The 26,033-nt window shown below is 34.1% G+C and overlaps 1 protein-coding gene across 4 annotated transcripts in view; it reads left to right on the forward strand.

The window, feature by feature from the left end:
* Nucleotides 1-26,033, forward strand: part of LOC145686136 (synaptotagmin 1-like) — a 473,180-nt gene that overhangs the window by 279,649 nt on the left and 167,498 nt on the right. For all 4 annotated transcript variants that reach the window (XR_014131519.1, XM_081759121.1, XM_081759123.1 and 1 more), the window contains exon 3: nt 19,544-19,709. The gene's annotated coding sequence lies outside the window, so the exon portion shown is untranslated. The remainder of the gene's footprint in view (nt 1-19,543; nt 19,710-26,033) is intronic.

Below are 26,033 nucleotides of genomic sequence, written 5' to 3' on the forward strand. Positions count from 1 at the left end.
TTCTTCACAGAACGTTCTTTAACACACAGTTACAAAGGAAACAAACCATAGTATAACTTATCTGGCTGCACGTCCTTTCCGTCGCTTCAAAATTATCTCAGAACACACACCTTTAGAAAAATTGCAATCTTGCGGAGACTGACGCAAGTACACTCGTCTACTTTACATCTTCAGTGATATATAGTACGGACGCAAACTTGAAGTGTAGAGTAGATGGTAGCTGCAGACAGTCCGAAAACCTGAGATGCCTGGTTTTGCTCCCTTTTTCCCTAATAATAAATAATTGGCTGTTAAATATTTGAATGGCATTTCTATGATTAAATGCATGTAGGATTTGTACAAAGTTAATTGATGGATTAATAAATTCGTAGTTACTTTTCTTGTCAACAATATAATGTACTTATTCTGTATGCATAAAATCACAATATTTTCTCTCTGTTCATATCACAGTGTCTGAAAAATAACTTAATTCTTGCGAGGTTTTCTTTCATGTCTTTTATTATTAGTGTTTAACTATTAACCAAACGATCACAATTGTTATTGGACATTAGTATTTTCCACGAGAAAGACAAGAAATAAGGTTTTCTCTTACCGCTTCGCATTTTTCTGTCGTATTCTCGTCTTGTCTCGACTCTCAGAAGAATTATTTCTCTTCTCGTCTCGATTCTCAGGAGAATTCTTTCTCGTCTCGTCTCGATTCTCGGGAAAATTCTTTCTCTTATCTCCTCTTCTCGTCTCGATTCTCGGAAGAATTATTTCTCTTCTCGTCTCGATTCTCAGGAGAATTTTCTCTCCTCTTCTCGTCTCGATTCTCGGAAGAATTACTTCTCGTCTTGTTTTGATTCTCGGAGAAATAATTTCTCGTCTCGTCTCGGTTCCCAAAAAATTTCTCTTGTCTTGTCTCGTTTCCTAATTTATGTACAAAATTTATGCCATTATTCTCATCTTGATTTCTTCTAGAAATTGATCAGAATCCTTCCGCGTCGTGAGAGGTCTACGAAATGTGTGATACAACATTTAAAATATAATGTGTAATGACTTGCGTATTTCTAACGTTGATAAATGCTCTTAATTGTTTTTGAAAAGTACTTTATCAATTTTTTTGTATTATGGATTATGTAACACTAAAAATATGTTTGATATCTAAGATTTGAATGAGTTAGTGTTGCCTACAAGACTCGGGGAAGTTTCTCGTTTTGTGGGTAACAAATACTAATCGACATATAATCCTTATTAGAGGTGTTTATTTTTATGGTGCTCCCATAGGTCCCTGGACCTATACTTCTAAACACTTTAATTGGATACATTAAAAAAAAATAATTTGCTTTTCTCCTTCGACTAGTGGGAATTTTAAGCATTTTTAGTCTGCTATATTTATACAGGGTGTAACAAGAAGGTACGACAAAATTTCAGGAATGGGTTCGTTATGGGAAGAGACTCCCGCAGAGGCTGACGGGAAACACCTATCAAGACTTTATGGAAACCCACGTTCACGATGGATTGGATAACTTGCCCTTGGCTCTGAATCCACCCATTAAAAATGCATATCACTGGAAAGCTTCATTCTTCAGGAATACATTGATACCAAAATTGTCTTCCTAGCTTAATTAGGAGATGAGCTATTGAGGTTTAAATTGAGTCACATTAAGGGGCGTCCAGAATGTGACTATTTCATATCATCAGGCAACTCAATGGCCTTAACTCTGTAACGATCCATTTTCGGACATATATTAACTTTTTTTACTTGTCTACCTATAAGGAATCTATACCTGAAATTTTGCCATATGTTTTTCTTACAGCATGTAAACGGTAATCATGTTATAACAGCACGCTACAAAAAGCAACACCTACAACTTAAAGCAAGAGATCTGAATAACTATAGTGCTCTCTCTCTCTCTTTCTCTCACCGGGAATCGAACCCTGGACCTTGTGTACTAAAGACATTAGCCGGTAGACTAGAGAAGGAAAACTGTGTACAAATTAATCATGGTAACTTTTTTTTAAACGTTTAATGCGGTTTCAATTAAGTATGGTGCGCATTTAATATACAGTATATATTTCCTGTATTCATGCTGTAACTGGAAGTGAATGCGACTAATAGGTTCACAATAAATTAAAGAGGAAAGAAATCTGAGATTATTTTGTAAATAATAAACACAACGAACACAAACGAATTGTGGTATCTTTTTAAATAGTTGTTTTCACCAACCAACGCAGAACAACAATTTCCGGATTAATTTCACAAAATCAATATTACTAATTTACAATCACTGCTATACACAGAACCTCCCGCTTCAATTTTAAGAATAATTGATAAACGCATGGATGCTTATATTTCATAATCTAGTATTGTCGATGTGGTTATCGTTTAACAACGGCAAAGACAAAAACAGTAAACAAATCAATTTACGCTTGTTTTGTTTCGTATGTTTCGATTCATACGAATACTCGTATCATCGCATTTGATTGCCTAAAATCCTATCCCTTGATCTCATGAAGTATTAACGAAATGTGCTTCTATACAAGTTTTCGTAATAACCAATGGTTTATGCACCCAATCACGGGCAAACATAAAATAATACAGGGATTAACTTGCTACATACAAAAGTTTTGGTTGGACGTTAAATATCAATGTGTACTAATGAGAGGGAAAGTGTGCAACGCTTTAATAACGGACAGAGTGCCTTGGGAATTGATGGAAATGAAATGAAACTTACAGATTAGGGTCAAACATTTGTTTCTTTTAAGCTACATGGAACAGATTATTATCGTAAGTGAATGATTACAGATAGAGGAATGAGAATGTGAGAGAATCCTGAGAAAACCCACATATACAATGTTGACCACCACCAACTCATAATTGCATACCCAGTAGATGCATTTCCATCATTAAGTGTTTTTTTTTTAACTGCGTTTATTCATGCGTTTCACATTAATTAAAATTTTCCTGTCTCCCAGCGCCACCCTCTATTTAGGACTAGCAAATGCCTGAATTGTCAGTTTTCGTATGAGTAATATTTTGCGTTTATCTTTCTGCGTCTTTCATATAGAATTCCTCTCAAGTCGAAATATCACACGAAATTTGAATACCTCGTATGGTCATCTTAGTGAACCACCATCTCCAGCGTTTTCTCTTCCCTTCTAGGCATTAATGTCGTTCAAATAATTTAACAGCCGATTCTATGATTAGTAAGTTGACTTATATTATTCATTCCAATAGTAATGGTTACTAGGATTAAGTCGTATAGTATTTTTGTTTGATATCGAGCTCATGCCAAAAGGGCTTTGTGGTGGACAAACACTGCGTATGGGGGGTTTTCTCGGAGTTCTGTTTCTTCCCACTTTCGTTTCTTATCACCGTCGTCTTAAGCCTACACCACATAACTGTTGGACGTAAAACTAAAATATTTCATTTATTTGATATTTCGTATATTGACTTTGAAGAATAGTACTCGAGAATTATTATTATTATTTGTGAATACTGGATCTAGAGGCGAAGAGAGACATTTAACAGCTGGTTTCGGAAAGCTGAGAAATTTTAGCAACTGGTTCGGGCGAACCGCCAGAGAAACAGGCATTGCATCAAGGCAAATTATAAGAAATATTAACATGGAAGGGTCCCACAAGTTGTCGCTAAAATCTGATTGCCGCATAGCACATTTGATAGAGCATTATGAGCAATGAACATGAGGAAAATTTAAGGTGCTATGGACCAGAAGGATAGGAGCTACGGGGTTTCAAAATTTGAATATCCAAAAAATTATATCATGGAATGACGTACGTTTAAAGTAAATATCTTTAAAACCGTTAAAGCAATCAAAATAAAAGTTGCACAATATAATGAGAACAAAATGCGTTATCGAAAACCATAAAGATTGTTGCCATAGATGAAGCAGTGTTTTCAACTCAGCATAAAATATTTTGTTTGAAATAGCACGATATACAAATGTGCACAGATTTAAAATGCACTATTATCACTAAACATAACAGTGAAGTGTAGTGGTACAGTGTTGCACACTATTGGAGCTACATGTACTGAAAATGTATACTCATATTCTTTAAAGAAGACAGTTATAGATATGCGACAATCATTTTGGACATAATTTGATAATGATTTTGCAGGGTACTTTTAATACTGATACTGTGTGTATAATCGGGAAATGTATATTTGTGGTATATTTTATAGGAAAAGAATTATTTTTAAAAATGTTGCTAAATGGACAAGAAAGTTTTATTTTCGTTTTATTGTTCTTATTTACTGCTCTTCTGTCGTGAGATTTGTCACATATATGTCTTTGCCTATTATACACATACTAACATTGTAAGAAATACCGGGCGAATTCGTTATCAAATTATATTCCTACAACAACATATTTATAGACATGCGACAATAATTTTGGACGTGAGTGTACAATGGAGAAGTCTGATATTTGGCAACAAAGGGTAATAAACGAATGCATTAGAAACAAGTGAGGATTTTGAATTATACTTCTGTGGCCCCGATTAATAAGCAGACAACTCGCGAAAACAAAATGATACATGCGAGGAAAGAAACACGTGTTTTCTTAATCTGTAAACTGGTTCTTGGTTATCTTACTAACATTTGGAAGAGTACTTTCTTGGTTTCTGTCTTTCGTGTTAAGTGACATATGGAAATATAATTATTTTATTACTACCTCATTTCGTTTTTAGTCGGCCAGGATAGCCGTGTGGTCTAGAAGGCTAGACAACCGACATATTTGCCATCGCGGGTTCCAGTCCCGCCTCGGACATGTTTTTGTTGTACTTTTCACCTTACATTTTATTGTAATCTTTCTCTTTCATAGTGATTTGGATCCCACTTTACACTCCCATATAGATTCAGAGCTGACACATGACGTAAAAATGGCATCACTTAATTTCGTTTTTCAAATGCATCAATATTTTGTGACACTGCTAACATTTTGCTATGTTATGCTATCTGTATTATGCATTTGAACTAGATTCACACTATGAGACCCATATTCCTTTATTATCATCTGTTGCTACATATCAGACTTCTCCATTGTACATTTTCAGCATATTTAGCTCCAATTGTGAGCAATACTGTACCACTACACTTCACTGTTATGTTTAGTGATAATAGTGCATTTTAAATCTGTGCACACTTGTGTATGGTGCTATTTCAAACAAAATATTTTATGCTGAGTTGGCAACACTGCTTCACCTATGATAACACTGTTTATGGTTTTTGGATAACGCATTTTGTTCTCATTATATTGTGCAACATTTGTTTTGATTGCTTTAATGATTTCCAAGATATTTACTTTAAACCTACATAATTCCATGATATAATTTTTTGGATATTCAAATTTTGAAGCCCCGTAGCTCCTACCCTTCTGGTCTATAGTACCTTAAATTTTGCTCATTTTCATTTCTCGTGATGCTCTATCAAGTGTGCTATGTGGCAATTAGATTTTAGCGACAACTTGTGGGACCCTCCCGTGTAAGCTACGTGTTTAATTATGTTAAACAAAAAGTCTAAACACCAACTTTAATGTCTGTAATCTTAAGGGATTCCGTGCTATGAACATTATAATAATTGCAACGTCACCCCTTTTCCTTTCTACGTCTTTTCTTCCCTTCTAGGTCAAATATATATTTAAAATAAAATTTAGGATATGTGTTTAATTATTTTAAGTGAAAAATTCAAACAACACATTTAATGTCTTTAGTCTTGAAACATTTCCAGATATGAATGGCATCTTATTATAGTTGCAGCTCTTTGACTTTGAAGGAGTTTCCAAACATCCTTCCTTACTGGTACCTTACGTCACAAGTCCTATGCAATGTCCAAATTTCAAGTTTCTAGATTAAGCAGTTTGACCTAGTCGTAGATTAGTTAGTCACTCAATCAGTAAGAACTTCTTTTGTAGACATTTAGAAAAAAAAAAAAAAAAACTTCAGCTTCAAGATACACACTACATTGTCTGCAATGTCTTGAATGTAGAAGTTATCACAATGTCAGATCAGTACCAAGTAGACCGTACATTTGCTTTTTACTTGTTTGCAAGTGTCAAGCGTCTCGTCTCAACCACGAGATGTATGTTAGCAATTTTCCCTTTTGATGGGAACTAATAATTCATAAGGCTTTGTGAAATTCACCAGAGGTTTCTTGGTTCTTACTAGAAGAGAGTTAATTTAGTCACGTGTCTATCGAATTTTCTTCCCCCGTCCTTACTGTCCTCCTTCCGTCTTTCTCTATTACTTTCAAGGGATGGAAGCAAGTACGGTGCATGTCTTCTTGACTGTTTTGATATTAAGATTTAAGAAGCTATCTGTAAGTTATGGAAATTTTCTAAAATATTCGTTTTATATTATGATTAGCTTTAAGGTAACTGTAAAAGTTTACTAATATGGATGGCAGCATAGTGGTAATTCCCTAATCTTTCTATTCTTTTTTTTTTTCGAGTTATGATAGGAGAGAAGAAAGTACAGTAATCGTGAACAATCTCGAATTCGACGTTTCAACGAGTTTATACGTCTCCTAGTCCCTAAATGCGAGAAAAGTGATTTCTCTTTATCTAGCTGCCTGCCCGATATATGTACACTTGCCTAGAAGCCATATACTTCAACGTACGCAAATTAAATTTTAACTGAAGGTTTTATAAGATTCTCAAGTGGGAATAGTTCTTCCTAATCCGCTTCTCAAAATAAGGGTAGTTTACTGAAGAGTGAAATTTAAAAAAGAATAAGTTTCTCGTAAACGACCGGAACGATTTTCATTAAGAACTCTGAAAATATCTTATTATTACGATAATACGATATGTATCTTCTTCGTGAAAATCTAGAAGGGGTAATTTACTCTTGTGAATAAAGTTTTTCGGACTAGAGATGAGCACTAGACAAGAATTGAAGCCTTTCTTGACTTGAAAATGTTTCATGAAATGTTGTCTCGTCTTGAAAGATGTATCCGTTTTTAGAGGAAGAGAATCATGTCTTATGCGTAACCCTAGTCTGCACAACACACTCGAAAAATCTTGGGTGAATTTCATCATACTTCGTAAGTAAATGTTTGACTTGAAAACCCTACCACATAACATTAATAATTTCTCCTGAAGAAAATGGTGGTGTCCACATTCAAGATTTCCAAATTCAGGATCTGTGCAGATTCAGGACTTTATTTATTATGCTATAAATGGAATGTCAACCGGCTTCGGAATGGGTTCCAAAAAGTGAGATAATTTTTCTGAAGCTTTTGTTCCGTAATGTGAACTTTTTTTTTTTTTTTTTTTTTTTTATGGTTTCGAAATTACAAGTAGCAAATGACTCCACGTATTACTGTAGGCAATATTTTGTATTATTCCTTCTGGACCTTTCATATACAAGGTTTGTCCGTAAAGTAATGAGACCGTGTCTGGTAAAAATAACTTATTGATCCGATTGGTACATATTGTTAAAATTCTTCAAAATAGTCTCCTTGGGCGTCGATACACAGCTGCCAACGCGATTCCTACGCTGTAAAAGCTCCCTGAAAGTCAGCTACTGTAACCTCTTTCAGAGATTCTGTGACAGCCCGTTGGGTGGTGGGAATATTGTCGAAACGGTGACTTTTCAGGCTTTTCTTGAGCTTTGGGAAGAGAAAAAGATCTGTCGGGTTCATATTGGGTCTGTACAGTAGCTGCGGCAAAGTTGCAACCTGTGTCTAGCCAAGTAGGCGGTCACAACGAAGACGATGTGGGCTGGAGCCTTGTCGTGGTGGAGCTTCCAGCTACTGCAATCTCTGGTAGTTTCCGTTTGACGGCTCTGTGCAGGACTTTATGACGGTTCGTTCAGGAGTGACAAACTCGGACAGCTTTTGCACCACGTGTGATCCTCACTGCGTCAGAGTTCGGACGCGAGGGACGCGACTGCTGCCCGGTGCGTTCTGCGTTGCTTAGTTTAGACCTCCCAACACAAATTTTCCCGCTAGGGAGCGCCGCGAGGTGGCCAGTCTCATTATTTTACGGACAAACTCTGTACGTAGTATTCGTCTCAACTCGAAGTCTCGCACAAACATTCGAACGTTTCATACTGGCGTCTTAGGAAAGCATCTCCACCCCTTTTTCTCCCATTTATATCAAACAATTAAAAATGCTGAAACACGTGTTTAATTATGTTAGATGAAAAGTCTAAACACCAACTTTCATCCCTCTTAATCTTCAAATATTTCGAGATATGTACATCTTATAACAACTGCAACATCTCTTCCTTTCCACATTCTTTTTTCACTTCTACAACTATCAAAAAACGCTTAAACACAGGTTTAATTATCTTAATTTAGAAGTCTCTTAGGAGTCCTGAGATAATGCCATCTTATTATAATATAGACATATTATAATTGTAATCCCAACTCCTCATTCCTACCTACTTCATTTTCTTCCCTTCTGGGTCAAATATAAAAATACGCTTAAGGGTTAAATATAAAAATACGCTTAAATATGTATCTTATTATTTTGAATGAGAAATCCAAATACCAGATTTTATGTTTCTAACCTTAAGAGATTCCGAGCTCTGAACTAGAGATGCGCGCGAAACGAGACGAGACAGAGCTCTTCCAATAGAGAAATATACATTTTTCGAATCGAGACATCAATTTTACAGCACAATTTCGAGGCGAGACAGCCTCAAATTTTGTCTCGTGCGCATCCCTACTCTGAACTCCTATTATAATAAGTAAGTTTAATTTCACATTCTTTAAACTACAATCATTAGCGTACGCAGGAACTTATTTCAGGGGGGTCCAAACTCAGTATGAGGGTATTTTATATTAAAATTCCTAAAATTGCCTCTAAAATTAACTAAATTTACACAAGTCGAAATTTCGGGGGGGTCCAAAACTCCCCAGGACCTAACCCCTGCGTACGTCCCTGAATACAGTGGACTTCCAGATGATTCGAATTCGATATTGAAACAAATTCATAACTCCCTGATTAAATGGAGGGATAGTAAGAGAGAAAACTTGTTAATTAATAAATTTCTACCATTTCTGGTCGTAATAGAGAGATACAGGAGATACGTTCTATTGGCGATCAACGATGAAAGCGGAAATGAATTATTCCTAGCGCTTCCGGTTTAAATAGAGGATTAATGGAGGAAACGGGACCTATGCTCGTGAAGCTGAATATATTTATTAAAAAAAAAGCTTCTCGATATCCTTTCATAGTATATGGAAATCAACATTACAACTTTATATCCTAGGAAATTTCTACCACGTTCGGTTTCAATAATGTTACCAGTGGGGATAGTATTTTTTTTCTTGAGACACTGAATAGATGAAGAAATTTTTTTAAAAGCAGCTGTCGCTATATATATATATATATATATATATATATATATATATATATATATATATATATATATATATATATATATATATATATAATTTAGATGTAAAACCAGAAGAAGTAATTTAGAGTAATATGAATAGCGATAGTAGCTGTACTTGACACCCTGAATCTATTCCAAGAAAATCTCTCACTATTTAGGGCTATTACCGTTTTTGTTCAATGGCGAGCAAACAATGAAACCAGAGACTGTTCCGGTTTTCGTAGAGTAGCATGGGTAGATTTGAGACGTTGAATCAATTCCAGAACCATATATGAATTGGTATGTGTGTACGTATATTACAAACTGTTGCAGTTACTCAAATACAAGGAAATCAGTCGAAGAAAAAGCTATTGCAGCGACGAAATTTAGATAATTTATATAGCATCATATGCAATTTTCTACTGGACAATGTGAAGTTTTATTTTAATGTGAGGAATTACCTTTTATAGTTTGTCGTTATAGTTCATTAACGCCTTGTATAAAGATAGTAATACGTTTTTCTTTCCTTTCAGTAGAGCTCGCGATAGCTTAGTAGTAAAGCGTACTCTTCCGCTACGTGGATTCCCTGATTTGATCCCAGCTAGCACCAAGTGGGCTTCAAGGTGGACTAACACCCTGTGCGTGAAGTTTTCTTGGAAATCTCTCATTTCCTCCCACCTTATTCATTTCATTATTTTAATCACTCTCATCACAGTCTCCTTTAGGCTTCCCGGCGTAAGCGTGTTAAATAAAACTGAAATCTTTCATTTTCCTTTTAACTACTACCTGAACCTGCGCTCTGTACACAGCGCACCATTCGCATATGAGCAATAATCTCCTTCTCATTCCTCACAACAGATGTACATGTCCTTTTACAGACACAAGTGAAAGACGTCTTGATTTTTTAAAAAAAATCAACAAGGGGTACCATAAAGGGGAGATGTTTTCGATTATTTTTTTCAATATCTCGCACCGTTTGCAAGATTTGAGCCTACTTCCGGTTGGAGTTTCTAATTCATGTATGACAAGTATTTCCTTTCTTCTTGTATGCAGTATGTAATAAGCAAATACATTACATATACAATTAATTATAATGTCAGTTATATACGGTGTTCATTAAGCAAAACACTCAGAAAATAAAGATTTATCTTAAGATTCGAGAAATGGTTATCCTTCCTTTTTCACTATTATTTGGCCGTGGAACAAACGCCTGAGACATATACAACCCCAATATACAACATTTTGGTGTTGGAATGTATAACGCATAGGATATGATGCTTTAGTTTTTTTTAAATTTCAACGCTTCCAGCGTACCCTAAAAAATGTAATAAAAAATAATGGCCATGTTTTTTTTTAAAAAAAATATTCAATTAGAACTGGACAATCTACGCAAAATTTCCAATCGATCAGTGAAAACGTCATCTTTCTAGAGCCTGTAGTGTCCGAGATCTCATTATCGAAAGGATTGGCCACAAATATATAAACATAGTTTAAAAGAACTCGGAAGATGGAAGCACAACTCACGTACATTGATTTTAGAGAAGGCTTATTAAAATACAAAGGCTTTGAACAATAATTTTATATCATAAACTTTATGCAAAAGATATAGTTAACTAATTTAGACTATTTAAAGTACAAATACTTAAAATGTTTGTCTCTGTTAAACGTAAAATCACACATAACCATAAATGAAAGATTTGAAAGCTAAAGTTATAGGTTGGAGCTTAGGCGCTTTTAATTGCTAATTTTAATAGATAGATGGATTAGTTATTGAGTATTTTACACAATAAAATTCTTCTTTCACTTTTCGAATTCTAACTGGAGATACCTTTAAATAGTAAACGACAATGATAGTCATTTTCGTATCCTATGTAGGAAATGTTTGTTCCGTGGTTCAAAAGGAAGTGCAGTTTTTCTTTTTATCACTGCAAACTTATTCTTGTTTGCACTTACTACTAACTTATAACTTCCTTATGTAAAGTACTAAATAATTTCTTTATTCGAGATTATTGTCAGAAGATTTTTTTTATGAACAAGTTTTGGGAGGCACGTTTTGTCAGTAATAGTGGCTAGCTTTGACGCAAAAAAAAGTTCGTTGTTCGATTCCAGACTATTGAGTTTTGGAAGAATAACATTGTTTCTTGTTTATTTTCCAGGATTGTCTCGATCCCTTCTGCTATTTTTATTCCATCAACTATTTGTCCATGATTGTATTGTATTCCCTTTTGCATTCAAGGACATACCTACATGATGTTAAACTAAACATTTCATTTAATACATATATCAACTGAAATCTTTAGTGTACCAAGCATAATAATAATAATAATAATAATAATAATAATAATAATAATAATAATAATAATAATAATAATAATAATAATGTGGACTTTCCTGTAAAATGCACCTGCATTGTATGTTAAATGTCATTTTTTGAAAACCCTATGCTATTTGTTTAATTTGCAAAACACAAACATATTTACGTTGTAATTACTATTAACAGTTTACTCTTCATTGCAGTGTTAGTAAGCTACTCAGTGGTAATTTTATGATTTCCTCCGGGAGGGAGGTATTTTGAATACATTGGGGATGAAAAGTAATTCTGCAAAAATTCTGGTAATTTTCACTTATTATAATCGGAGATATGGCTCCGGAGGTGAAATCCCTCCCTGCGGACAGCCCTGAAATAATCAATGTTAATGGCAATTCCTTTTTTTTTTTTTTTTTTTTTTTTTGAGAATGTTTAACATAATAGTATAATTACGTAAAAAGCATAGGAAACACTACACCATAATAATAAACAGTGTTTTTATGAAAAATGTCCTGTAAAACATAAAATAACCTTACTATGCAGGATTCAATTGTGTAAGTTGATGTAGGGATGATTATTCGATAAATAAAGTATAAGAAAATAATGCATTAAAAACATAAACAAAATGTTCTTGGAATGTGATTGTTCACGATATTTACACAGGGAAATAAGTTCCATCCATTTAACAATTATCTTTTATTCGATAAATATAACTGTTACAAAGGACTTTACGTAAATCAGAAGTAAGACTATATGGTTCATGATAAAGAAATTGTGAAGGGAGGACGTTCTCATTAACAGCTGACAAAATCATGTGCATCGTATTAGTTCAACAACCACAATTACATTCTTTTCCTCATTTTTTTTCTTTCTTTTTAAGTGCTTATGTAAAGGTCTTAACACGTGATCGCGACTTTCCTTTTTTTAATCTTCGATTTTTTTTTTTTTTTTTTTGTCATTTAATTGTCATTACACGTGCCATCCTTTAAGCGATAAATTCTTGCTAGGCGCAGTATTTTGTGATTGTTGAGCTCTTTTTACATCTGAGGAGCTAATTGCAACTGATATGTAACAAATTACCATATAACATAGTGGCTGTGTGTTTAAGTTTACTGTTGTTCATTTTTCCGACTTGATTCATCTCAGATACTGGAATATTTTGTCCTTCTAACTTCCTTTTATTTCGATAGCATTTCTTTTAACACGTTAACTGCCGGCCAAAATTAGCTGGTTGGGCCCCAGGCGCCATTGATGCAATATTATGTAACTCTCACTGAAATATTCACTGGTTCCTATAATCCTCCTCCCATAAAGTTAGTAAACAAAAAAACTTTTTCACAGGCCATTAATTCCGGTATACTTTCGTGCGCCGTATTGGTCCGACAGCACGATTAAGAAGCTTTAGTTGTGAGCCAACGGCTGGGAATAGAGTCATAAACTCAATACAGTATTACAATGTTGGTTCCATCGGACAAACGCGGCGCAGTAGGAAAGTTCACTGTTGGGCCCATCGGCCCAACACGGCAGCCAAAGTGCAACAAGAAATTTACCTTGAATCGTGATCAAGAAGGCTGACCATGTTCCATCGGACAGATATTCAAAGTGTGCTTACCCTATTTAAGAAACAAAAAGAGAAGAAAAACCTGCCGCCACCAGCAGTTGTATTGTATCGGAACACCAGGATAGTGGACTATCACCCAACATCCTAATTTGCACTGCAACAAACTACATTGGAACATAGGCATAGGAATTCCATCCCTTTCTCTCTGCGGATTTTTTCATAGCTCAGTGAGGGACAAGAACGTATTTTATTAAAATTCTATTCTCAATAGTAAAAATTTACCTTCATCATTCTTTCTATTACCAATACTAGTTCAGTAAAGTTTACGCGTCTCTATGACACTGTCTTTCACTGAAGTTAAATATCACTAAAACAGTATCATAAATATGTTGGGGTTATATCGGTTGTAGTTAATGTATTTTCGACAAGGTGTTATTTAAGTGTTTATCGGACAAAATGTTAATTAAAAAAAAGACACTTGAATAGCGTAACTATACGAATATTTGTAATGTATTTGTGGTTGTATGATCGGTCTTAGTTTGAAGAATTGAGTCAAAGGTGGGTGAAATTGTGGGAATTGTTTTCAGCGTTTAGGTTAGCTGTTCTTCTGGGAATACTAAGTGATTATAGAGTGGCTAACAAGGAGGGTGTATTGAAGAATAAGGTATGACAAGTATAGTTGGTATGAGTGTCGAGATTTCATGGTTATTAATTATTGGATGCAGTATCTGTAGTCAGAAGCTGTTCTGAACATTAAGTACAGGAAAAAATGAGAAAAATTCTACTTTATACTTGTTGATAATATAAGTGAAAAGCTAAGTTTGAGTAACGAACTATACATTATAAGAGACATAAATAGCCTTAACCCTAACAAAAGACAAATCAACATTAATTTTGATTATAATAATACAGATTTTGCTACCAGAGACGTTCAAAATGTTTTCTGTATCAATCATGGCTTTTCCATAACAACAACAATAATAATAATAAGTTCTGACTATGCTAATAGCAAAATGTTCCATAAATCTTAAATTGTGTGATAGATTTAGGTTTCCTTTTCTTTTATATATGACAGTTAATTAATGACCACATTTATATTTAGTATAATTTAATTCGTGTGAAACTTTCAGCTACAGTATTAAAGTAGTAAGTAGAATGATACATGAGAATACTGGACATTAACAAGCGTTACCTATGTTTTCAAAAGTACAGACTTCAGGTGTTCTTCCTTGAATCGTCATTTACGTCATACATATCCTTTGCAAGTGTTTAATGAATGAAGTATCAAGTGAATTTATTTCTTATGGTAGCTTTCAAATCCTCTACGTTGTTTGGTTTATTGACATAAATTTTACACTTTAAATAGCTCCATGTAAAAAAAATCCGAACCGATTAAAGTCTGGGGAACGGGGAGGCCATTCAGTGTCACCAAAGCGAGAAAGCATGTGATTGGTAAATGGGGTTTGTTGCAGTAATTGGTTGTTTCAAGACCTGTGTGACTTGTTACACTGTCTTGCTGAAAGAACATGCCCCTAACATTGGAACGTTGTCTGTAACGATCGCTATTAATAGTTACAATAACACAAGTTTCTCTCACCCTTTCAACGGTATCCTCATTGCGTACAGATCTACGCCTATCCGTACGTTCAGCATTCATTACACTGCCTCTGTTTCTATGGGATTCCACATATCGCAGAATCGATTTCCAAGGAGGAGCTGCACGCACAGCAAACATAGCGTGAAACCTTCTTTGAGCACTGGTAACTGACATGAATAATGTTGCTTGCTCTTCTATACTCCACCTTTCCATGTTACACCACTAAATTTTACAAATGTTGGTCTTTATCTTAACCTAAAAAAAGAAACAATTAGTACCACAAAACTTGAAATGTAAATGTAGTCATTAATTAATTGTCACCCTGTATAAAAATGAAAAATATTTAATCAATGAAACTTTTCTCATGAAAAGCAATTGAAACACAGGACTCAACAGAAAAAAATCATTTGCGAAACTTTTAAAAGCACGAACTGCTTCGAACTACATCACAACGTGTTTGTGATTCGAGTACCTATTTGTATTAGATAAAGAATATATTCATGTAATGTTTCATCACGCCTATGACAATGCGTTAAAACATCCATGAGAAAAATTATACTTTTTACATATTCCTGTTTAGAGTAAACTTAATTACTTGATTGATGAAACGTGTTTTCCGTTTATTACTCGAGGGTTTGAACCACAAAAGCCTGGAGGAATACAGTTATATTCTCTTAACTACTGCGGTGTTTTCTCGTCGGATTGTACGAAGTTTGTAGAGTTTTTTTTTTTTTTTTTTTTTAAGTAAGAAAAGTTATATTGGAACTTACGGAGAATGCCTTACATATTTCACTGCTTTTCCTCAGTTTTATGAATGGGCTGTCAACTAAAATGTCTTTTATTTATGGATTTAGAGAGAAATACTGAGGAAGGAAAGATAGAAATAGAATTTAACGTTTCAAGAATTGAATTACTTCGCACCTACAGAATTTGCAGGAAAAGCAATTTCCATATTCCTCCCTTTGGATCTGCAAATATTTTCCCGCGTATGCTAGTGATTAACATTCTTGCTTTGAGTCGTAATGTTCTGTTTGTTTGTTTATTTGAGTTTAGAGTCCCTTTTGGGTACTGGACGTAAACGTGGTACACGATTTAAGGTGGAATCTGAACCACGTAATGAGCTCAATGCTCTCTCTCATCTGTAATCAATTCCGCGACCATGTGCATCTAAGACGTGCGCGCTAGCGACTAGACCAAAAGAGAAGATATCTGGTTCGAAAGATGCTCCGACTTTGAATCCGACCGGCAATACTGAGCTTTTCTAGGTTTTCCCCAGTTTCAGCAGACAAACGTTGAGATGGCATATTTTAAATATAAACCCTGGGCGACTTCTTTTTTCTTTCTGTTGTTGCTGTTATGATTGTTTATTAGTGATTCCAATGTAAATCATCTCGCGTTCGTTTCTTAAACTTCGTTAAATAGATTAATAGTAACCATATGGTAGGAAGAAAACTTCTCTAGGTATATTGTTACTGGTTCATAGTTTTGTATGGAAACACTATTTAGACACTTTTGGTAGCTTTTTCAATAAGCTATTCCAGTCATCATTTGAATGACTACTACTACTACTTAACTAAGAGAAGTTTTGACAGAATGTTTTTTCTCTTATTTCCCTTTCCATGAATCGCACCTGCCTTTTTCTAGACTTACTCAGAGTCGTTTTGACATATGATTAGCGTCATACTAAAGGCCTGACTACTGCAGGAAACATATGTTAGTCAAACTCTTTAGTATGTCACTAATTACTCGCAAGAACGATCCTGCATAAGGTCCAAAGCATTTAATTTACACATATTTGTATTTCGATATATTTTGTTATATAATATTCCTATTAGATGGACAGATTACTTCCTGACATTATATCCTTTGAGCTTTCAAAGAATAATAGCTACACTGACACCATTTGTTTAGTTGCGTGATGTGCAGGACTTCCAGATATCCCGGATTTCCATCATCTTTACCCTCAAAATTGTTCAAAGCTCTATTATTGCGTTATTATGGTAGGAATAATCTACTCTCTGTCACTAACGTTTAGCACTAAGAAAACAAATACAAGACTGTATATTACAAATTTTCAAGGAATATCCTGGTTTTTTAGTCTGGAAATCTGGGAGCCCTAGTGATGTGTGATCAGAAAATTTGTTTCAATCATCATTATTTCTCTGCTTCGAAGAGGATGCCGAGAAATCCTAATATTTTTCCAAAGTTTGAACATTTGAGATTTTCATGAAACTTGGATAAGTTTCATATCGATCCTTTGAAAACAACAGTTTCCAAGTGAAATTAAGTTGTGTACTGATGGAGATTTGCCTGATTGTTACTAAAATTAATAATTATTCCTTCCAAAGACTGACCGAAATATGACATATTCAATTTCGAGTTGAGAAACTTAATGGAATAATGACTTCGAGTTTTCACAGTTTAGTGCAATGCAACGAAGTAATTCACAATTAGATCATCCAATTGTAGACACTTCTTCTCGAGGTGTCGTTTATAGTCTACCAGGGCCGTGCCATGGAAAATCAGCGCCCGGGGCGAGAGTATACGACGGCGCCCCCATACATATATTCCAAACAATTTTTCCTATCTTTTTTTCTCCCGAATTTTTCGCCCCCTTACATCGGGTGCCTAAGACTACTAAACATTGCAACTGTGTGATATGTACAAGTAATTACAAGCATCTCAGCTTCTTAATAAAATGAAATTTCTCATACAGAAACGGAGTATAGCGTGTTAAGATATCTAGTAATGTACGAGATTTGATCGTTTTTACAGAATGTGGCTTAAAATTATTGCTGATGCATTGTATTATGAATATACAGGGTATTTGAAACCAAGATGATTTTTTTTATTATTATTTGGAAATAAAACCTCACAAAACATGAATTAAGAGTTGTACACTTAAGGGTGCATAAATGCGTTATTAAGAAACAATAAAACGCGTAAAATTGGTAGCAACGATAAAATGCTGTAATAGTGTAAGTGCTTCAGAAAGAAAGACGGAAACCAGATCTACATACGTCAATTTGTTTCGGCATTTATTTTGTTTCTTCATTTATTACAGTATTTCTTTCGAAAGTAATTTTTGGAGAACAAGAGAAAAAACACAGCTTGGCATCACTGTGACTTTAACACACCCTAATAAAGGTTTACATCTCGAACGAGATACCGGATATAAAAGTCGGGTAAAGGAACAAAGTAGTTATTTTGAGCCTAGACTCCATTTTACAGCAGTAGACGTGGAACAGGGCAACAGGGTTAGCCTAAAAGTATAGAGGGAAATTTATGAGGTCTTCAAGAAATAACAATAATAATAATAATAATAAATCAAAGACTGAAAGCTTGCACACTTTCCAAATCTACTGGTACATTAATTGAAACTAGGCTCAAAATAATTCATGTTACCCAACCTTCAGACGTTATGACCCTTTATTTTATGCTTCGTACCAATTTTCAACGTATTACAACTCCAAAATGAGTGCACCAATCTTGATCTCTCTAAATTTGTGAAAAATGAAATGAAATCTTTGAGTTTTATGTCCCTTGATTATGCCGGCTATTCTAAAGGAGACGGTGATGATGAGATATGAATGAAATAGTGGAAAGAAGAAAGTGGAAGGAAACGGGAATACCCCGAGGAAACCCACACATAGTCCACCACAAAGTTACTTGGTACGAACTGGGATCGAACCAAGGACCCCATGCAACAGAGGTAAACGCTCTACCACAGAGCCATCGCGGTCTCTCCTCTAAATTTATGTTCATGTTTTCGTGTGATGATTCATTCCTCAAAGTTTTTGGGATCTCTTTTCTGAACATCCTCTTTAACTTCAGAACTGTGGAAATAAATGTTTTTTTTTTTTTTTTAATTATAATTGTAAATAACGCATCGCAAGAAAATAAACGAAAACAACTTCTTACTCCGGGGTTCAAATCCAAGTCTTTGGAGTAAGAAATGGTAATAAAAGAACATTCTTATTAATTTGAGTTAATTATATTTGGCTTATTCTCTCGCTCTCAGTTTCTTTCAATTGTTATATCCTTTGTTATTATTAAGTTTTTTTTTCTTTTTCATCTGTTGCACGTTTTTCTCACACAGTTATAACTGCAAAAGACATAATTCCCATCTTCACAAAGTGATTATGCCCTTCTTCCGCCTACACGCTCAACACAATATTTCTTTCTGCTTTTTGCTACGGTCACGTATATTCTCTTTGAGCTGAGAATAGAAAGTAAAATGCTTTTCTGTATTTCAGAATGAATCCATTGATGTTTTTGCTCCAATTCACCAACCTTTTACATGTCTTCCTTCCAAACTTCTACCTTAACATGCACTTGCACAAAAAAATTAAAATATACATGTATATCCTAATCTCATGTTTGACCCTGTGAACATTTTTTTGGCTTACGTCCAACTGACCCAATCTTGACATTAATTCTCCCTCCAACATTTTCATTCTTATTTTTATTTTAATATTTTTTTCTCAGCCAATATCGATTCGTACAGCTCTTTTTTATAACACCATATGCCATTGGTTAACTGTTGATATTTCACCGATACTACGTCAGCCAATCAGAATTGTTCTTCCAAAATAACCCCCTTTCAGTGAGAGACAGAGAGAGAGATTGTGGGGGCAGCAGTGTAGAGTATTTTTGCTCTGAATGTATGTGTAAATGTGTGTGTGTATATGAACCCCTTTTCCAAAGAGCATTGGTCGCGCCTGCTCAACTTAAAATATCGATTTTCCAGGTTCGAGGCGGTCGGCCATCTTGTGAGTGGACTAAGCAGCGAGGGATAGCATCTTCGGTGTCCACCATGGCCTCCTGAACATCGTCCAAAAGGAAAACATTCAACACATTTTCGTTTTAAGATAGACTTTAACTACAGACTTCTTTATAATCTATTTTTGATACAGGTAAGTCGCTCATTTTTGAAGAAAAGAAGTATAATATGTCAATGTTTTGAGTGGTGATGTTGCGAAACAAAAATATGTAGTAATGCGTGTGATTTTATTTTCGATAAAAAAAAATCCTATTAGAAGAAGAATATATATGAGCTTTTTCTTGGAAAGAGTTGAACAAATGTGCGGCGTTTATTATTTTTTTTTTCTAATGGAAAACTTGTATTAAATGTTCGATACTGGAAAATTCTTGGAAATTCATACGTTCACTTGAATCAATGCAATCGTACCACCTGTTCATCGACCTGTAGCGCGCTGGAGCGTAGTAATGTAGTTATGTTTTACCATGGTCATTTGGTGTCTCGATGCCAGAACCTAATAACGTTTTAGGTATGTAATTCAATGAATATATAATATAATAGTGCGAAGTATTTTTAGTTGTTACAACTAGCCAATTTAAAAAAAAACATACATATATTCTTTCATAAAACATTTACACAGTAAGATATAAATTAAAAATACTAAACATTTACTCAGTGGCTAAACATAAACGGTTCTCCAAATTTAACTGTTAAATATATGTTTAATTAAGTTTGATATTGTCTGTTAAATTTCATACCCAATCTTGTATCCATACAAGAGAAAATATCAATATAAATATTTAAAATAAATAATTTTATCCGTTGATATTGAATTACTTCGAGTATTCATATCGCACTATGATTTTTAAAACAAATTTAACTCATTAATAATTATTTAATGGAATTGAAGTTCCTAATACAGTTTGTTTTGTTTCTAGGTTTACAGTGGCAATCTGTCGCAATGCTAGATTAACAAATATATATAAACACAAAATGCAACTTCTTCTTCACCTAATATAGAGTTACGAATACTGAAGTTTTAATTGTTTACTTATGCATGTTATTGTGAGTTTACTGTAAATAAATCATATAACATACAACATTTTTCAAAATAACTCTCGAATGGTTTTTATCACATTCGTATTGATTCTGGATATGGGGGCCGCGGTCGCCCAGTGGTAATAGAGCTTTCACCTCTGGTGCATGGGGTCGTTGGTTCGATCCCAGCTCGCGCCAATTGAACTTTGTAGTGGACAAACATCGTGTACATGGGTTTTCTTGGGGTTCTCCCGTTTCCTCGCACTTTCTTCATTTCACCATTTCATTCATTTCTCATAATCACAGTCTCCTTCAGCCTAGCCGGCATAACCGTGGGACGTAAAACTGAAATATTTAATTTCATTTCATTTTTTGATTCTGGATATATCACTCCTGGATGTACCACATACTACTGAAATTAAGTGAATAACTCAGTTTGTTTTAAATTAAGAATGTTTAGAGTTTGTTTTTCGGACCCTACAACCTTATTCCATTTTTCAGTATTGTGTTTTAAATCACCGTATCAACATTTTCCTTTAAATAGCCAGCACGATCATCTATATAAGATCAATTATGAGGAATAGTAATCAATAGAAAGATACAAAATTAAGTGATAGGGAATAAACACCTTTAAAATGACTAAAATAACATGATAAAGATTATAATAGTTTCTGTGTATTCAATGAAGTTTTCTGTGGAATAAAATAAAGTTCAAAATAACCAGTTATACAAGTTATTTTTATAAGTCTTTAATGGCGACTGCCATATGGAGGATATTAGCTTCCTAAACAACTTCGTATATAAAAATGTACCTATGTCCCAGCATAACTCTGGAACACCAGGAATAATTTGATGCAAACTTGGTACACAAATGACACTAGTTTATTAAAACAGATCTCAATAAAGAGATAAACAAACAAATAAAAAATACTATGGGATAAGACACACAAACATACCTTGAGGAGGTGCGAAGGAAGTTTAAATGTTTACAATAGCCCCTAACATATTAGGCAACATTTCGTGACTTAAAACAGTGTTGGTTGCTTACGCAACAGGGATAATATTTCGTTAAAATACTTATAAGGAAAGGGGTTCTAATACTTTCCATAAACATTATTCTTTCTGAGCGAAGAACGGGCATTTCAGTTAATACGTATTAAAGACGAATAATAGTCTTTAGTTCCTGGTTGTCAATGTTAGTTTACGCGACCTCTACCAGATAATATCTAAACCGTAAAACCTATTTAGTGCGTAAGTTTTCATCATAAACGCAGAACTTCTCTTAAGCGAATCGTCTCTTTTTAGAAACGATACATAACTGCTCGTAGACTAGCTATCGACAAAATTTATTAAGAAGTAACATAGCATCCCTTTTTAAAATAACATCCTTTTACCAGCTGTCAAAATATCTGTACTTGTTAGTGAAAAGTACAAAGAGAGTTTGCCTGGATAAGTGGTTTTCAGAAGGAATTAATCTTTTTATCTAATTAAGAAGAAGAACATGGGTAAAAGCGAGGGGGAACGTGGGGGACGTCGTCCTTCCACCTCCAAATATATGTACGGCGTCCCCCCAGTTCCTAAAAAAAAATAATAATAATTACGTGGACAAAGGTAGCCAGGGAGACGGCGTGACTTCATGCCGCTTCCGACCGTCCCCCTAACCTTTTCAGATCCATTTTTACTCCTGAAGAAGAATATATTTAAATACACTTGATAACATGTTTGGATTATAGTAGATAGTATTTTATACACTTACAAAATTAATATTTCTTATTACAAGTAGCATTTGCGTTAAAAGTACGCATGTTACTGTAAGGAAAAGACAAATAACAGTATCTACAATCTGCTAGTTAACAGTGTATTCTGCTAGACGTACAGTATATAAATAAATAACCATTTCTTTCGGCAAAATTTAAAAAATAAACCGTAAATTATTATTTGTAATGAATAATATACATTTTTTAAGCGGCACGAAAGTTTGGAAATTTTTTGACTTTCTCAAAAACTACGCATGAGATTTGTTTACCCACAAAGCATGTTCTCTTGTTTAGCATCATGTGGTGTATCAATTGATGATTTTTGTCTTGAGACAATATAAATTACAGAAAATTTAAGGCTAAATCTCATTGACCACATCATGTATTTCACCTTACTAATGTCATAATAAAGAGCTTTATCATCATCATCATAATCATTGGTATTCTGCCATTATTGGCAGGTCACTTGCTGCAACTGAGAAGCTTCCATGCGTCTTCCGTTAACCTCTTCATCTTCATGTGCGATTTCTCAGTTTTGATATCGTACATTAATTGTAGTCTCCTTCACCCTTTCCACCTCTTTCCTGCCACCATACCCTCTAACATGTCCCTCATGATACCGTTCCTTCTTAGCCAATGCTCCAACCAGTTTCTCCTACTTTTCTTAATAATATCTAAAATTCTTCTTTTCTCTCCAACAGTTTCTAGCACCCTCTCATCCGTTTCACGCTCGACCCAGCTAATTCTCTCCATTCTTCTCCGCACCTACATTTCGAAAGCTTCCAGTCGTTTTTCATAACTTTTGCGAAATGTCCATGTTTCTCACCCATACAACACAATACTCCACACGAAGCACTTTATGAGTCTTTTTCTCAACTCTTTGTTTAAGGTCCTGCAAAATAGTATTTTCTTCCATCTAGATACATTTCTTTGTCAGTTTCATATCAATAAATGGCATGGTTCTCGTTCATCAACATTTTTTAAGTATACAAATAAATTTGTTTTCTTCTTTATTTTCTCGAAAACTGCATGACGATGTGCTTTCACACACATCGTTTTGGTCAGCGTAATAAGTTCTATCGATTGGTATCAGTGCCATCTTTGGATAATTTTGTTTCTTTTAATATTGTAAAATTATTTTAACAAAGCATTTGTTTTCTTTTCCTTTTTTCTTCTTTTTTTGTTTTTAAAATGTAATATTGATTTAACTTGTGTTATAAGTGGGAAAAGAGCTGCTTATTTAGAATTCCCTCTCTTTTCGCCTCTTAGAATAGTATCCTTTTATTTCGTATTTAGAATACATGAAATTTTATCTACATAATAAACAATATTCAATTTATAAATGGCTAAACAAAATATAGTGAATCATATCCTTCATTAAATTCCAGTCAACATTACGTACTTAAGCGTGTATCCAAGAACATTCTATTTTGTTCATGATCACAAGTGATATTCATAAGTTTAATCCAATGGTTTAAAACCTGCGGGTTTCAGACTCATAAAGTGTGGTTTTTTCTGGTCCTGTTGTGAAAAATGCTATAATAAATATGAAATATACTCACACACACACTCACACACATTCACTCTATGGCCTATGGAACCCGGAGGGTCAATGCCGCGTTCACAAAAGCTCTCCACTGACTTCTATCCTTAGCTAACTGCATCCAGTTTCTACTTTGTATTCCAATCTCTGCGAGATCCATCTTAATATTGTCCTCCCATCTGCGCCTAGGTCTTCCTAATGGTCGTTTTCCGATTGGTCTTCCAGTCAAGACTTTGAAAGCGTTTCTACTTTCTTCCATTCTAGCTACATGACCCGCCCACCTAAGCCTCCTAGACTTGACGATCCTAACAATGTTGGGTAAACCATATAAACTATGTAGTTCCTCGTTGGAGCTACATATACTAAATAATAATTTATTAAAATGCAATATATTGTCATGTAAATGATTAATGTAACGATACATCTTATAACTGTATTATAAATGAACTACAAAATATTAGATATTCAAAGTTGTCATATCCAATTTGGCCTTTGGAACATAGTCATTGTCAACGTGACCTTTAAAACAAAGAAAAAAAAACCTCACCTCTAGTCTAATCAAATGAAATTTAATCGAGCAAGTGTATGAATAGTTATTCAAACTCCGATGCATCCATCGTAACCAATTTTCTCAAAGTTTTCCTCAGTCCCAGCGGCAGAATTCAGAGTCTGTACTTTTAATATCGTATATTGTATATTTTCTAGCCATATCGTTTCCCAAAAGTTACTCTCAATTTTCTATTGTAAATATTTCTGGTGTAAAAATGCCTTCTGGTCGGTCCTCGAATACTTAGAATAAACATTTCTTTTTTTTTTTTTTAATTTGATCCAAAATGACTAGCTGAAGAAATATACAGATTTTAATTTACTTTCTAATGGCAGATTGATACACAACATTTGGGAAAGACAAATTAACTTTTGTTTGTATAAAACAGTTTTTATTTGTAAATATGTATAGTGTTCAGTACAGAAGAGTACTTCGTTTTGTTCTGTAACAAACAAGTTGTTCTACCTAAGCTTTTGATCTGTTTCTGCTGTACATAAGTTAAAAATCATGCTTAATTAAAATGTTGAACTGTAGGTTAAAATCATGCTTAATTAAAACATTACACTCAGGTTAAAATGTTACACTGTGGACTAAAATATTGCTGTAGGTTAAAATTTTAAAACATTGCACTATGGGTTAAAAATCGTGCTTAATGTTACCCTGTAGGTTAAAGTCGTGCTTAATTAAAATATTACACTGAAATTTCAATGTTACACTGTAGATTAAAATGTTACTGTAAGCTGAAATATTTTACTGTAGGTTGAAATGTTATACTGTAGGTTAAAATCGTGCATAACTAAAATATTACACTGATGTTAAAATGTTACACTGTGGGTTAAAATCGCGCTTAATTAACATGTTATACTGAGGTTAAAATGTTACATTGTTGGTTAAATATTTCACTGTAGGTTAAAATGTTACACTGTAGGTTAAAATCGTGCTTAATTAAAATGTTACAATGTAGATTAAAGTCTTGTTTAATTAAAAGCTCTAATTGTTTACTTCTACTACATATACATGTATTGCCCAGTTAAATAAGTGTCATACGTCATTGTAATCAAATTGTTTTCGTTCATATTTTTTTTTTTTTTTTTTTTTTTTATGAAAGTTGCAAACACTTTCGATAACTTAATATTCTGGCTCTTTTATAGCTAAAATCATTTTCAGTGATGAAGTTATATGAGATCTTAATATTGTACTTATCCTATTAATTAACATTATATCTATATATTTTTAAGTCGGCACGTACATACGAATTTTAATTGGTACTTGCAAGCTGAGCTGAGATCCATTTCAATGTGTTTCTCTAGAATGTTTCACTTTCATAAATGAGAGGGCAAGACTTGTTCAGATAGCGAAATAAAACTGCTTTTATTACCTTGATTATCCTAATGAATTTGGTATGAAATAATTTGCTATGCATAGTTAATGTTCAGTTCTCCTTGGAAGATAATCTCCAGTAGAATTTAAGAAATTGTATTCTCTGAGGGAGCAAAGTGAATCAGTGGTGAGGCCCTCATCTCTGGAGGTATGGGTCCTTGGTTCGGTTCCAGAAGATCAAATGAGTTTGTGGTAGAGAAGATCATGTGTCCG

Source organism: Thermobia domestica, chromosome 5 (genome assembly GCF_964235325.1).
Source record: "Thermobia domestica chromosome 5, izTheDome1.hap1.1, whole genome shotgun sequence".
In the NCBI taxonomy this organism is placed as follows: Eukaryota; Metazoa; Arthropoda; class Insecta; order Zygentoma; family Lepismatidae; genus Thermobia; species Thermobia domestica.